General features: G+C 37.0%; 1 long non-coding RNA gene and 1 pseudogene across 1 annotated transcript; one reads left to right on the top strand and one right to left on the bottom strand.

Annotated features, from left to right (window-relative positions):
* The first annotated feature begins 288 nt into the window (after positions 1-288).
* On the top strand, positions 289-3,305 carry LOC127495515 (uncharacterized). The gene is made up of 4 exons (XR_007925138.1): positions 289-653; positions 2,448-2,602; positions 2,798-2,908; positions 3,004-3,305. It is a non-coding gene; the product is annotated as an uncharacterized LOC127495515 (long non-coding RNA).
* A 6,506-nt stretch (positions 3,306-9,811) lies between these two features.
* Positions 9,812-11,461, bottom strand: LOC127495514 (serine/threonine-protein kinase pim-1-like; annotated as a pseudogene).
* Between the last annotated feature and the right edge of the window lie 2,210 nt (positions 11,462-13,671).

Here is a 13,671-nt window from a genome sequence, read left to right as displayed (position 1 = left end):
ACTTTTGATCTGAAGAGGAGAATATCAGCACAAGAAGTTAGCTAGCAGTCAATTAACTGATAAAATACTGATTTATTGGGAACAGCGACGCTTTGATATCAAAGTAAATTACTAATTGTTCACCTATTGATTTTTAAAGTACAAATAAGTAGAAATTTATTGATTTTTACACTTAATTATTATAGAGGGTCTATTTAAAACCATCCTATAGGGGGCAGAAAAGTTCCCGTTACTCATTTAGGTGTAAATTATGAACTTGAAGTGACTTTATAACATAGTTGTGTCATTTACCGTCGGTACTTCTCCTGGGTGTTTCCGGCTCAATATCTTGGTCCTTCATTGCACCCTGATCTGAGCTCTTGTTTTTGGTGGATTTTTTCTTCCCACCGAAAGAGAGCCACTTAAAGAAGTTGCCCACTTTCTTGTTCTTTTTCGGGCGCGAGTTGGGAAGCACGTCTCCCTCTCCCTCAGCAACATCAACAGGCTTCTCATCAGGCCGATGAGGATGTTTCTCCGCCGTGCTGCTGCTGCTGGGGTTTGGGTCGTAAACCTGCTCGCCATCCGTAAAAGATCGTACTCGTGAACTTCTCTGTCCCATGATGAACCACTGATGGTATCAATCAATCAGACTAGATCAGCTACAAACCGAGTGAGTGAGTAAAATGTGAAGAGTTGCATGTTTTTAGACGCGCGACATTCTAAACTCACTTTGACGACATAGTGGCTAACAGACACAGCCTAGCATAGGAGTTTAATTTAAAAAACAACTTCAAAACAATGTGTAGGCTAATATTATATCATCCACATGCTTAAAGAATTACATCTGAATAATGACAATAACTTCAAAAAGATGAACAATTGAACTGCACGGTTACTACCAAATAGGCCTAAACGGCTAATATTTTTAAATATTGTACAATTATGTTGGATATATATCATGTTTATTACGAATAAATGTATTAAATATATTATCTGTTAAATACATTTTGTTAAAACTTAATATTTGAAGTGAGCACATTTTAATTAACCTACTGTACATATGTTATAGCTTATCGGCTAACTGCAGCGGGAAGAAAATAGTTAGCCTAATAAACAAAGCACATTTTCTGTTATGTATGTAAGAATATAAATATATTAATATTTATTTTGCTATTTTATGTAGCCTATTTTCAAAGACGCCTATGATCAAAACCATAAATTACGATATATCCTATACGATATATTATCATAAAATATTACAGTTTATTGTAACAAAGCAAACTAATGATTTTTATGTGACCCCCGTCTTTGAGAATTTCTTTAGCTAGCCCATATTAGCAATTTACCAAAATATGATAGGCCTGTTATATAGGCTACCTGGATAAATTTGCTTTAACATTTAATATTTTACCTGCCATGTAAAAAATTACTGACAAAAATCTCATAAAACAATAACAAAATCTTTTCTGTATTTGACGGGCTCTTTCACTGACTCTATCCAATTTATTTATAGGCCTACATTTTAGTGACTTAAAATAATTTTCTAAAGATTCATCATGAATTACTGAACGATGAACTTTTCCCAAAATGGTCATGATTTCATTTATAGGTAACTGCATGATTAATCGTTTGTAAAATATTATTATCACGAAATACTTCACAAATGTTGTTTGTAGCGGTGTAAAATCATGCGAGGCAGTAATCCTCTCAAGACAGGTTCTTTAATGATCCACAAGCTTATTATTTTATTTGTATTTATTTATTTAGCCTGATTATTGCATTCCTCAATTAAATGTTGACTACAAGCATTTCTACTCATCTGAGGCTGTCACACTTTTTCTGCTATGAATATTTCTCATGGATCAGTTTATGAATGTAAAGTTAATTTATGACTCACTTTTAAGCAAACAAAATGTTATACTCAACATGTCCACTGTTGATGAAGAATTTTTTTTTTTTTCTAATGAAGCAAAAAGGTGCCAGAGGCCTAGACTATTTAAAGGCATATTCCCTTTCTGATCATTTTCTCCATATTTATATTCAATATAAATGCATTATAAATGCATAATTAGTACAACAACATAATATAGGCCAATCATAAAACACTAAATAGCGTGTAGGATTCAGCTGAAGTAAGATCCTTCATTAGGTACATCTGTCCATTAGGTGGTGTGATTCTCAAGACAACAGACACGTCATACCCTGCATCCCAATGTGCATACTATCCACCCTATCTGCCCTAAATAGTAATGAATATTACTAATGTCACATACTATTTAGGATGGATAGTATGTGCATTGAGACGCAGATATACTCTCGGTAAAGTTAGTGACGGCTGGTTCTAATCCTGGGGAAACACTCTGCTGAGGCTCATTACAAAGCGTGTACTCTAGATAAACAAACTGTATGCATGAGCTGGTATCGGCACAGTGAACTTTGTGGTTGATTGTCTCTGTCCGTCCCTACAGTGAGAGAGAGAGTCGCGTCCCTTCAGTTCAGTGGGCCTGGTGTACACGAGTGAGTGGGAAAACAAACCAGAGAAACAACAGTAGACTTCTTCCTACACATCTTACATCTTCCTAAATCACCTCTACAAGTGTTCACCATATATCTCTGTAAAAATGTTAAGTATGGTTATTTTATGCATTTGAAGACTATAGATTACATGCTAAAAATTAAATAGTGTAAATATGTTATGACATGTAGTTATTTTTGAATTCAGCATGTCCATGAAGCCTATTTCTTCTTACTTTTCCTCACATCCATGTGCTCACTGCTCATTCCTGATCATTTTTGTTGTTGTTGTTGTTTTGGACAGTTTGCTGCTGTAGACCTCTTGGTGCCTGGAGTGGGGGAGCTTTTGTGGATCCCTGACTGCGTCTGAAATCACATACTTCACTACTGTAAAGTAGGCGAAAAACAGACCCTGGTAGGTCACATGATAATGACAACATGGCAAATGTAATACGTCAGCAATACATTTATGCTGCACACATTCATACTATATAGTACTTACTTTTTTAGCGGTCACAGTGTAAGTACTTATTCAAAACAAGTACCCACTCAAGAGAGAATGCCATTTCGGACGCAGCCGCTGAGAGACGAGAGACTAGAACTTTTGAGTCAACGACTAGCACTGTAAGAATATTTCCTTTTTATAAATATACTGAAAAAAAAATGGTGTAGAAACAGTTTTCACTCAGAATTTGCTAGTGAATTTCACAATTAATTACAAAGAAACCGAAAGCAAGACATTGAATTATATGTGAAATTTTGAAGTAGAAAGTCTCAAACAGTATTTTCTTGTAAATCACTCTAGTAACCCTTGTTTTATTCACAACTAAGAAAAATCATTTTTTACAGTGCACTAATAATTAATAAAATGCTGTAAATAATATTTTAAATAGTACAAATACATAATATGTACATGTTTACTCTAATGCTGCGTCCCAATTCGCCTACTTCTACTATGCCCTAAAAGTGTGTATTCTTTTTGTGAACAAAAAGTATATACTTTTGAGTGTAGCAAAAGAGCTTTGGGACATACTATCACGTCATACAATTGCGTCTTTGCTCTCTGTTGCATCCTGTCACTGTAAACTGGCCTGTCAATCATCTTACATCCTCCACCACATTTCATTTAGTTAATTTCCTACCGTATCGGAGAGAAATTCAGTAGCACGTTGATCTGCAGTCGCCGGTCTTACATGTGGAGAACTCTCCTCATATGCATAATGATGCATTTAAAAGTTAATGGGCAATCGGATCTTTATAAAAGTCCACATTGGTATTGCAGATGAAATATAACACGGATAACATTAAATAAATATTTTCTATCAGGTTAAAATGATTATTAGTCACTCAAACCTCTCACCGTCGGTCGCGCATATCCGCCATGTTTTGTAGTTTTTTAACACTTTTTACTCGTGTTTGTAGTTCTGAACTGAATCCTCATCCAAAGCGCAATGGGTTGTGGGCAATATTAGCCTTTATAGTGTGCACGGATCCACACTTCGAAAATCTTACCGGAAATAGACCATCCGGGGACTTTTGGCATACTCTTTTCAACATACTATGCTTTGGGACACACTCATTTTAATCTCACATACTATTTAGGATGGATAGTATGGACATTGGGACGCAGTGTAACTCTTATTCTAATTTGTAATGAAATATATATTTTTGTATATCTGAAAAGACCTCACTGTATATTCTGTATTGAATGTGAATGTGATTTTGTACACAAATATTCAAATACAGCACCTAAAATGGAGTGTGATGTTTTCCAGATGATGCACACTTTTACAGATGTATTACTAGGAACTATTCACTCACATAAATTATTGAATGTACTTTGTTATTTTTGCTTTAACTGATGCCATTCGTGCAGTTGTTCCCAAACCTGTTCCTGGAGCAACACTGCACATTTTGAATGTCTCCTTTGGCCCTGTCCCAAATGGCACACTTCATGTGCACTTGACAAGACCATAGGGTGTCCCATTTGTCATTGTAGTTTTCAGAACAGTGCTCAGGAGCGCACCTATATGCCCTCAGTGCGAACTTCTGCTGAACCCGTCCCGCACTGAAGTGAGCGCCTCTGCAGACTTCTAGCCGACAGTCAAAGGACGCATTACGTCATGAAAGTGTGGACCACGAGGGCTTTGCTTTTCATTTGGGACAGGGCCTTTGTCTGACACCCATTTCAGGTCTTGGAGTCTCTACTAATGAGCTGATGACCAGAATCAAGTGTGTTTGAATAGGGAAACATACTAAATGTTCAATGCTGGAGAAGCTTCAGAAATGAGACTGTCCTCCTATAGGTCGTTTTTTCCAGCAACTTATTATGACCTATATTTACGTTTTAAAGTCATGCACCCTCTAGCCAGCGTAAAAAAAATTACAGTGTCGTGTTACGTCTGTCGTCATTAAATGACGTATGACCGTCGTTACCAATCAAAATGCATGTTCATTTAAATGCAGTGTGTGGACTTTTTACACCATTTGTCCTATTTCCATTTAGCAAAACTCATTTTTTTATTAACAACTACATCTACTTCACCCCTAAACCTACCCTTAGTGATTTATAGTGCATATACACTTTATAAGCACATGCGTTCCCTGGGATCGAACCCACAATTGTATGATCAAATGATTGCATATTGTTGTATATTGCAATGCTCTGCCAATTGAGCTACACGAAACCCAAAATATGAGGCAGATAAAAGGGTACAATGCATTAAAATGAAAGTGTCCTGTTGTCGATAGGGGCGCAACTTTAATAAACGCTCCTATGGGTCGTATTTCAGGGAAGTGACAAATGACGTATACGGGCGTTTTGGTTGGAGGACATGTTGCAAAAAAAGGACAAGTTTGTAAAAAAAAAAAAAATCTTTTTATTATTATTTATGACCAATATTGCAAAATCATCAATCACATTTAATATCTGCAAAATAAAATCATTCTCTTTGTCTTTTATGAAAGTGTTTCTTTATGGATTTAAACAAGAAATATTCAATGTTAAGATTTAAAATTAGGTTTAAGTTTCAATATGTCAATTTTCATTCAAGGTTTTCATTTATCAATTATTATTTTTCCATGTACTGCAAAACCATGTCTTTTATTGTTTTGAATTTGAAGTATAAAATATACAATTTTACACAAGTTGAAGGCACTGTATGGTAACATGTCTGATAACATTTTTTTGACTCAACAGTAGATCTCTGAAGGCTCTGACAGGAATCTCTGCGGCTGTTCAGAGGAGCTGCTCAACTCTCAAATTATTTACAACAATACAATTATTTATTTTCACATCCTTTAGAAAGCAATAGCGCCAGATACTAATGTTGCTGCTTCAAGGCAAGATGCAAGAGGCTAAAGTGGATGGATGGAGACGCCACTGGTTTCAGCCCGCAGACACACAGATGAACAGATGACACTTCTGGAGTGACCGCTCTTACACCTGGAACAAATAAAACTGAAATGAGTTTTGTTGCCTAAATTCATTACACTTAGAACAGGTGAGAAAAGTTCCAGTTTCTCATATTTAGGTGTAAATTATGAAGTGACTTTGAAGAGCTCCAGAAAACTACATAAAGTTCAATATTCTCATTTACCATCAGTACTTCTGGATGTTTCCATCTCAGTACTTTGGTCCTTCATCTCTTCCTGAGCTCTTGTTTTTGTGGATTTTTTCATCAAACAGAAAGAGATTTTCTGAACCAGTGACACTTCTGGAGTGGCTGTGAGTGATCTTACACCTGGAACAAAAAACAGAAATGAGTTTAATTGCCTAAATTTGTTACACTTAGAACAGGTGAGATGTTCAAAATACATCTTAAATAGTTTCTAACTCATGGCTCAGTACCTAAAACCATTGGTGGTAAATGATCCTTTCCAGATCAGGTCGACACTCAGGCTTCTGCTGCAGAAGAGAGCAGATCAAATGGCAGCAATCTGTGCAGAAAGATGGAGAGACGTCTGATTATTACCGTAAACTTTACATCCGCTCTACTGAATCCTTATTCTAAGATCTTCAGGTCAGAAAGCCGACAAATTCCTGCATTATCTATACAGCCATCTCCTATAAAGCCTATGAAGTTTAGCATTATAATTGTACTTGTACAAATCACCTTCTGTCAAGCCAGGTTTATTATTTTATTTTTATTTATTTATTTAGCCTGATTATTGCATTCCTCAATTAAATGTTGACTACAAGCATTTCTACTCATCTGAGACTGTCACACTTTTTCTGCTATGAATATTTCTCATGGATAAGTTTATGAATGTAAAGTTAATTTATGACTCACTTTTAAGCAAACAAAATGTTATACTCAACATGTCCACTGTTGATGAAGATTTTTTTTTTTTTTCTAATGAAGCAAAAAGGTGCCAGAGGCCTAGACTATTTAAAGGCATATTCCCTTTCTGATCATTTTCTCCATATTTATATTCAATATAAATGCATTATAAATGCACAATTAGTACAACAACATAATATAGGCCAATCATAAAACACTAAATCGCGTGTAGGATTCGGCTGAAGTAAGATCCTTCATTAGGTACATCTGTCCATTAGGTGGTGTGATTCTCAAGACAACAGACACGTCATATCCTGCATCCCAATGTGCATACTATCCACCCTATCTGCCCTAAATAGTAATGAATATTACTAATGTCACATACTATTTAGTATGGATAGTATGCACATTGAGACGCAGATATACTCTCGGTAAAGTTAGTGACGGCTGGTTCTAATCCTGGGGAAACACTCTGCTGAGGCTCATTACAAAGCGTGTACTCTAGATAAACAAACTGTATGCATGAGCTGGTATCGGCACAGTGAACTTTGTGGTTGATTGTCTCTGTCCGTCCCTACAGTGAGAGAGAGAGTCGCGTCCCTTCAGTTCAGTGGGCCTGGTGTACACGAGTGAGTGGGAAAACAAACCAGAGAAACAACAGTAGACTTCTTCCTACACATCTTACATCTTCCTAAATCACCTCTACAAGTGTTCACCATATATCTCTGTAAAAATGTTAAGTATGGTTATTTTATGCGTTTGAAGACTATAGATTACATGCTAAAAATCAAATAGTGTAAATATGTTATGACATGTAGATATTTTTGAATTCAGCATGTCCATGAAGCCTATTTCTTCTTACTTTTCCTTACATCCATGTGCTCACTGCTCATTCCTGATCATTTTTGTTGTTGTTGTTTTGGACAGTTTGCTGCTGTAGACCTCTTGGTGCCTGGAGTGGGGGAGCTTTTGTGGATCCCTGACTGCGTCCAAAATCACATACTTCACTACTGTAAAGTAGGCGAAAAACAGACCCTGGTAGGTCACATGATAATGACAACATGGCAAATGTAATACGTCAGCAATACATTTATGCTGCACACATTCATACTATATAGTACTTACTTTTTTAGCGGTCACAGAGTAAGTACTTATTCAAAACAAGTACCCACTCAAGAACGAATGTAATTTTGGATGCAGCCGCTGAGAGACGAGAGACTAGAACTTTTCAGTCAATGACTAGCACTGTAAGAATATTTCCTTTTTATAAATATACTGAAAAAAAAATGGTGTAGAAAGTTTTCACTCAGAATTTTCTAGTGAATTTCACAATTAATTACAAAGAAACAGAAAAAAAGACATTGAATTATATGTGAAATATTGAAGTAGAAAGTCAGTATTTTCACAGTATTTTCTTGTAAAACATTCTCCAATAACCCTTGTTTTATTCACGACTAAGAAAAATCATTTTTTACAGTGTACTAATAATTAATAAAATGTAATACGTGCTGTAAATAATATTTTAAACGGTACAAATACAAATATACAAATACACATATTTACTCAAACTCTTATTCTAATTTGTAATGAAATATATATTTTTGTATATCTGAAAAGACCTCACTGTATATTCTGTTTTGAATGTGAATGTGATTTTGTACACAAATATGTAAATACGGCACCTAAAATGGAGTGTGATGTTTTCCAGATGATGCACACTTTTACAGATGTATTACTAGGAACTATTCACTCACATAAATTATTGAATGTACTTTGTTATTTTCCTTTTACTGATGCCATTAATGCAGTGGTTCCCAAACCTGTTCCTGGAGCAACACTGCACATTTTGAATGTCTCCTTTGGCCCTGTCCCAAATGACACACTTCATGTGCACTTGACAAGACCATAGGGTGTCCCATTTGTCATTGTAGTTTTCAGAACGGTGCTCAGGAGTGCCCCTATATGCCCTCAGTGCGAACTTTTGCTGAACCCGTCCCACACTGAAGTGAGCGCCTCTGCAGACTTCTAGCCGACAGTCAAAGGACACATTACGTCATGAAAGTGTGGACCACGAGGGCTTTGCTTTTCATCTGGGACAGGGCCTTTGTCTGACACCCATTTCAGGTCTTGGAGTCCCTACTAATGAGCTGATGACCAGAATCAAGTGTGTTTGATTAGGAAAACATACTAAATGTTCAATGCTGGAGAAGCTTCAGAAATGAGACTGTCCTCCTATAGGTCGTTTTTTCCAGCAACTTATTATGACCTATATTTACGTTTTAAAGTCATGTGCCCTCTAGCTGGCGTAAAAATAATTACAGTGTCGTGTTACGTCTGTCGTCAAATGCAGTGTGTGGACTTTTTACACCATTTGTCCTATTTCCATTTAGCAAAACTCATTTTTTATTAATGACTATACCTACTCCATCCCTAAACCTGCCCTTAGTGATTTATAGTGCATATACACTTTATGAGCACATGCGTTCCCTGGGATCGAACCCACGATCGTATGATCACATGATTGCATATTGTTGTATATTGCAATGCTCTGCCAATTGAGCTACACGAAACCCAAAATATGAGGCAGATAAAAGGGTACAATGCATTAAAATGAAAGTGTCCTGTTGTCGATAGGGGCGCAACTTTAATAAACGCTCCTATGGGTCGTATTTCAGGGAAGTGACAAATGACGTATACGGGCGTTTTGGTTGGAAGACATGTTGCCTAAAGTTTGTTTTTAAAAAAAAAAAAAAAAAAAAAAAAAAAAAAAAAAAAAAAAAATTATTATTATTATTTATGACCAATATTGCAAAATCATCAATCACATTTAATATCTGCAAAATAAAATCAATCTCTTTGTCTTTTATGAAAGTGTTTCTTTATGGATTTAAATAAGAAATATTCAATGTTAAGATTTAAAATTAGGTTTAAGTTTCAGTTGAAAGAGTGCAATATGTCAATTTTCATTCAAGGTTTTCATTTATCAATTATGATTTTTCCATGTACTGCAAAACCATGTCTTTTATTGTTTTGAATTTGAAGTATAAAATATACAATTTTACACAAGTTGAAGGCACTGTATGGTAACATGTCTGATAACATTTTTTTGACTCAACAGTAGATCTCTGAAGGCTCTGACAGGAATCTCTGCGGCTGTTCAGAGGAGCTGCTCAACTCTCAAATTATTTACAACAATACAATTATTTATTTTCACATCCTTTAGAAAGCAATAGCGCCAGATGCTAATGTTGCTGCTTCAAGGCAAGATGCAAGAGGCTAAAGTGGATGGATGGAGACGCCACTGGATTCAGCCCGCAGACACACAGATGAACAGATGACACTTCTGGAGTAACCGCTCTTACACCTGGAACAAATAAGACAGAAATGAGTTTTGTTGCCTAAATTCATTACACTTAGAACAGGTGAGAAAAGTTCCAGTTTCTCATATTTAGGTGTAAATTATGAAGTGACTTTGAAGAGCTCCAGGAAACTACATAAAGTTCAATATTCTCATTTACCGTCAGTACTTCTGGATGTTTCCATCTCAGTACTTTGGTCCTTCATCTCTTCCTGAGCTCTTGTTTTTGTGGATTTTTTCATCAAACAGAAAGAGATTTTTTGAACTGATGACACTCCTGGAGTGGCTGTGACCGATCTTACACCTGGAACAAAAAACAGAAATGAGTTTAATTGCCTAAATTTGTTACACTTAGAACAGGTGAGATGTTCAAAATACATCTTAAATAGTTTCTAGCTCATGGCTCAGTACCTAAAACCATTGGTGGTAAATGATCCTTTCCAGATCAGGTCGACACTCAGGCTTCTGCTGCAGAAGAGAGCAGATCAAATGGCAGCAATCTGTGCAGAAAGATGGAGAGACGTCTGATTATTACCGTAAACTTTACATCCGCTCTACTGAATCCTTATTCTAAGACCTTCAGGTCAGAAAGCCGACAAATTCCTGCATTATCTATACAGCCATCTCCTATAAAGCCTATGAAGTTTTGCATTAGAATTGTACTTGTACAAATCACCTTCTGTCAAGCCAGGTTTGTACCAGGTGTTCATATTGATCCTGTACAGGTCGAAAGTATCTGGAAAGTATCCGCACAGCATTCTGAACAAGAGGATCCCCAGAGTCCAGACCGTCGCCGGCTTTCCATGAAACTCGCCCTTCATCCTGTACTCCGGAGGGCAGTACATCATTGTGCCTGGAGGAAAGAGATCTCAAGTTTGAGTCTCCACCGCAGTATGAGTTCACTGATTCACAAGAGTTTTGAGAACTAATACACACCACAGAATCTCGTGTAGGCAGATTCTGTCAGAAGATCGCCGCATCCAAAGTCAATGAGTTTGACCTCGAGGTTCTTAAAGTCTATCAGCAGGTTTTCTAATTTGATGTCTCCATGGTAAACCCCCCGGCGACAGCACACATCAGCGGCTATTGTTGCCCCCCACATGATGAGCCGAGCAAACTTCTCGTCGACACTGCCGCCGTTTCTTTCCACAAAGCGAGACACGTCCATGCAGTGCGAGAAACGCTCGAGGACCATGACGTAGAAGTCCTGCTGATCCTGCCAGTCCAGCAACTTGATGATGTCCGTCGCTGGACCTTTATTGGCCAGGATTGTCAGAGCGACTTCTTTGGGAAGGGGCTCGGGATGATCAGGCTGGAAGAAAGAAACATTATATGATGTCAGATGGTTTTAAACAGGGATTTAACTCAGTCTTGAGTGAGTTTGTCTTTTGAAAAATCACTTATACTCACAATGCTGATACATTCCGTGTGTTTTGTCTTTTTGACAAATTTCACTGCCACCTGATGGACAAAACAAAAAGCAATTAATGTGTGTAGAGGTCGTATCATATATTCCAAGTGAGAATTTAAGTTCTAACAGATCAAGAGCCCTAAATAGTGAATACATGATACAGGTAGATGGCTTGTGTTGTATAAAGTTGTATTCCTAAGTAAAAAAACATCAAACCTTCTGGCCATCCGCCAAACGAGTGCCTTCATAGACGGCACCAAATCCACCTTGCCCCAGCTTACGGCCAATTGCATATCGGCAGCAGATGTCGTCTATTAAAAGATGAACAGAAGAAGACGATGTTTAGTGGTGCTGCTTTGCAGATATAGTGAGATTATTGTTGGGGACTGTGGCAGGAAACTCACCCTCAGGTCTCATGTTCACTTCATTACTGTCCAGCAGTTTCGTCAGAGGAGACGTTTCAACTGCTGTCAGACTGACTGGAGCGTCGTGAACATGAGTTTGGAGCTCTTGAAGGACCAGAGGCTCAGCAGCGGGAAGGACTTGAATAACACCGGCAGGAGGTTCCTCGAGATCAATGACCTCTACAGATCTGGAGATGGACTGTAGAGACTTTTGATCTGAAGAGGAGAATATCAGCACAAGAAGTTAGCTAGCAGTCAATTAACTGGTAAAATACTGATTTATTGGGAACAGCGACGCTTTGATATCAAAGTAAATTACTAATTGTTCACCTATTGATTTTTAAAGTACAAATAAGTAGAAATTTATTGATTTTTACACTTAATTATTATAGAGGGTCTATTTAAAACCATCCTATAGGGGGCAGAAAAGTTCCTGTTACTCATTTAGGTGTAAATTATGAACTTGAAGTGACTTTATAACATAGTTGTGTCATTTACCGTCGGTACTTCTCCTGGGTGTTTCCGGCTCAATATCTTGGTCCTTCATTTCACCCTGATCTGAGCTCTTGTTTTTGGTGGATTTTTTCTTCCCACCGAAAGAGAGCCACTTAAAGAAGTTGCCAACTTTCTTGTTCTTTTTCGGGCGCGAGTTGGGAAGCACGTCTCCCTCTCCCTCAGCAACATCAACAGGCTTCTCATCAGGCCGATGAGGATGTTTCTCCGCCGTGCTGCTGCTGCTGGGGTTTGGGTCGTAAACCTGCTCGCCATCCGTAAAAGATCGTACTCGTGAACTTCTCTGTCCCATGATGAACCACTGATGGTATCAATCAATCAGACTAGATCAGCTACAAACCGAGTGAGTGAGTAAAATGTGAAGAGTTGCATGTTTTTAGACGCGCGACATTCTAAACTCACTTTGACGACATAGTGGCTAACAGACACAGCCTAGCATAGGAGTTTAATTTAAAAAACAACTTCAAAACAATGTGTAGGCTAATATTATATCATCCACATGCTTAAAGAATTACATCTGAATAATGACAATAACTTCAAAAAGATGAACAATTGAACTGCACGGTTACTACCAAATAGGCCTAAACGGCTAATATTTTTAAATATTGTACAATTATGTTGGAAATATATCATGTTTATTACGAATAAATGTATTAAATATATTATCTGTTAAATACATTTTGTTAAAACTTAATATTTGAAGTGAGCACATTTTAATTAACCTACTGTACATATGTTATAGCTTATCGGCTAACTGCAGCGGGAAGAAAATAGTTAGCCTAATAAACAAAGCACATTTTCTGTTATGTATGTAAGACTATAAATATATTAATATTTATTTTGCTATTTTATGTAGCCTATTTTCAAAGACGCCTATGATCAAAACCATATAATACGATAAATTACGATATATCCAGGGCTTGACATTAACTTTTTCGTTCACCAGCCACTGTGGCTAGTGGTTTTCCAAAGTTACTAGCCACTCAGCATTTTCACTGGCCACAATTTTGCTGATTGGGAATTTACATTTTATATGATTAAAGTTGACTTTGGCATGCTAAATTACTTGATTTTGAGTCATTTTGCTTGATTTAGCTAGATTTAAAAACGCTTTCAATCTTTCAGATGCAGATTGACCACCCTTATCAAAACTACATGGTATATCACCTGATATGTAAGGTGGGCAATAAGACTCATAATATGAGAAAT

This window comes from Ctenopharyngodon idella, chromosome 15, assembly GCF_019924925.1.
Source record: "Ctenopharyngodon idella isolate HZGC_01 chromosome 15, HZGC01, whole genome shotgun sequence".
Taxonomy (NCBI): Eukaryota; Metazoa; Chordata; class Actinopteri; order Cypriniformes; family Xenocyprididae; genus Ctenopharyngodon; species Ctenopharyngodon idella.
This window is presented reverse-complemented; position numbering and strand designations above follow the sequence as displayed.